Source organism: Salvelinus sp. IW2-2015, unplaced genomic scaffold, assembly GCF_002910315.2.
Source record: "Salvelinus sp. IW2-2015 unplaced genomic scaffold, ASM291031v2 Un_scaffold928, whole genome shotgun sequence".
NCBI lineage: Eukaryota > Metazoa > Chordata > Actinopteri > Salmoniformes > Salmonidae > Salvelinus > Salvelinus sp. IW2-2015.
The window spans coordinates 113,855-117,177 of NW_019942652.1; positions in this window are offsets into that span (position 1 = coordinate 113,855).

Below are 3,323 nucleotides of genomic sequence, written 5' to 3' on the forward strand. Positions count from 1 at the left end.
CCATTGTTGTGTGTGTGGTGTGTGTGGTGGTGGTTGTGTGTGTTGTGGTGTGTGGTGTGTGTGTGGTGTTGTTGTGTGTGTGTTGTGTGTGGTGTGTGTTGGGGGTGTGTGTGTTGTGTGGGTTGTGTTTGTGTTGTAGGGATACAGGGACTTTGATCCAGAAGGAGGGGACATCTTATCTTGTTCCCCTACTGTATGTGCTAAGTTACTCCAAACCAATAACCTGGCTAATCAATTTAAATGGGCAGATTGAGCTTAAGTGCAAAGCAATAACCTGGATAATAAGTTATAATGGCAGATTGAGCCATAAGTCAAAGCGATAACCTGGTAATAATATAATGGCAGATTGAGCCATAAGTCAACAAAACCGGAAAAATTTATAATGGGCAATGACATACATAACAATAACCTGGATAATTAATTTAAATGGCAGAAAAGCCATAAGGGAAAACAATAACCTGGCTAATTCATGTATAATGGGCAGATGAGCCATAAGAGGAAACACTTGTGAGAGCTGTTTCATAGGACACCTGCAGCATGTTGTGACAAAAATATACAATTGAGAGAAAAGGAGAAAAATAGAAAAATATTTCAATTTTGTGGGCTTTGTCAAAGCAACTTTTCCCTTTTGTGGAGTCTCTTGGTTCCCACAGTTCTGGCAGGAGCCACAGCCCACCTACACCCTAGCCCTCTCGTCCCAACTCCCCAGCCAGGCATTAGGAGAAGAGAGGCCTATTCCATCATGAAGATCGCTTTTTGAAAAGCAACAAGCTACGGATGGAAAAATAGTTGAGCAGTTCCAAACTGGTTACCATGACTAGACAGGCTCAGACATACCCTACAACGCCAGGCCAATCCAGTCGGATGGTTTTTTCCACAACATATAAATCATAACTCCAAGTTTAGCTCCTTCCCGAATATCCCAGTATCCCAATAATATGAGCAGCTTTACTGACTGTCTATACAGAGTTTTACATGTATTCTGGAATCATTAATATTCCAGAGATTGCCTCCACCACCAAAGGCCATGTATCCCTGTCACGACTTCCGCCGAAGTCGGTCCCTCTCCTTGTTCGGGCGGCGTTCGGTGGTCGACGTCACCGGCCTTCTAGCCACCGCCGATCCACTTTTCATTTTCTATTTGTTCTGTCTTTGTCTTTCACACCTGGCTTCACTCAACCAATTACTTGTTTATTATTTAACCCTCTGTTCCCCATGTTTTGTTTGTGAGTGATTGTTCTTTGTACATCGGTCCGTTTTTGTGGGCTCGCTGTGTTGCTTTATATTTTTGTAATTTTGAGTAAAGTACGTTGATTACTCATATCTGCTGTCCTGCGCCTGACTCTCTACATCAGCTACACACAGGACCCTTACAATCCCACTTAGGGTTCCCAACATCCTGTGGTTTCTCAGAAATCCATGTTGGAGGATTTCTGGAATCAGCATGCAATAAGCTACGAGGGAATTCTCCAACCGGGAAAAACATGGCATTTCGGGAAAGTTTCTGGAATTTTGTAACACTGTATCCCACCCAATCCCCACAGTCCTCTGCCTGAGCCCGACCATTAGCAGCAAAATAAACAAATTACACAATAGAATTTCAGCTTTGAAAGACATTTGAACTTCACGTTCTATCAGTACRTTTGAATGTCCTTTTCAGGGCTCTGAGAGGCCCCTATCCCCATTTAATGGTTATAGCCTCCTGCCTCTATCCCCCGGTCCCCCTGTCTCTCCCGTCAAGAGAGATGTTTTCAACAAAATTATTAATGAATGGTGTAGGCCAGTCCATTCCAATCCTTGTCCTCTATCCTTTCTATCCTCTATCCTAACCAATCATAACCCTCCTGTTCCTGGCTCGGACACGTTAGTTGGTTAGGGTTGGATCCCATTAGCTTCATCACCATCTGACATACAGTACCGTTCAAAAGTTTGGGGTTACTTAGAAATGTCCTTGTTTTTGAAAGAAAAGCARATTTTTTGTCCATTAAAATAACATCAAGTATATCAGAAATACAGTGTATACATTGTTAATGTTGTAAATGACAATTGTAGCTGGAAACGGCAATTTTTTTATGGAATATCTACATAGGTGTACAGAGGCCAATTATCAGCAACCATCATTCCTGTGTTCCAATGGCGCATTGTGTTAGTTACTCCAAGTTTATACTTTATTTTTGTAAAAAAAAAAATTGCTTAAAAAAAAAAAATATATATCCCCTTTTCTCCCCAATTTTCGTGGTATCCAATTGCTAGTAATTACTATCTTGTCTCATCGCTACAACTCCCGTACGGGCTCGGGAGAGACGAAGGTCGAAAGCCATGTGTCCTCCGAAGCACAACCCAACCAAGCCGCACTGCTTCTTAACACAGCGCGCCTCCAACCCGGAAGCCAGCCGCACCAATGTGTCTAACGCCGGAAAGCCAGCCGCACCATGTGTCGGAGGAAACACCGTGCACCCCGCCCCCTCGGTTAGCGCGCACTGCGCCCGGCCCGCCACAGGAGTCGCTGGGCGCGATGAGACAAGGATATCCCTACCGGCCAAACCCTCCCTAACCCGGACGACGCTATGCCAATTGTGGCGTCGCCCCACAGGACCTCCCGGTCGCGGCCGGCTGCACAGGCGCTGGGTGCGAACCCAGAGTCTTACAGGATCAAAATGGCCAGAACACAAAGGACTTTCTTCTGAAACTTGTCAGTCTATTCTTGTTCTGAGAAATGAAGCCTATTCCATGCGAGAAATTGCCAAGAAACAGAAGATCTCGTTCAACGCTGTGTACTACTGCCTTCACAGACAGCGCAACAGGCTCTAACCAGAATAGAAAGAGGAGTGCGAGGCCCCGGTGCACAATGAGCTAGAGGAAAAGTACATTAGAGTGTCTAGTTTGAGGAACAGACGCCTCACAAATCCTCTACTTGCAGCTTCATTAAATTGTACCCACAAATACCAGTCTCAACGTCAACAGTGAAGAGGGACTCCGGGATGCTGGCCTTCTAGGCAGAGTTGCAAAGAAAAGCCATACCTCAGACTGGCCAATAAAAATAAAAGATGGCAAAGAACACAGACACTGGACAGAGGAACCATTTTGATCCTGTAATCGAACCCAAAAATGCTGATGCTCTAGATACTCAACTAGTCTAAAGAAGGCCAGTTTCATTGCTTCTTTAATCAAGCACAACAGTTTTCAGCTGTCTAACATATTTGCATAAGAGTTTTCTATGATCAATCAGCCTTTTAAAATGATTAACTTGGATTAGCTAACACAACGTAACATTGAACACAGGAATGATGGTTGCTGGTAATGGGCCTCTGTACGCCTATGTA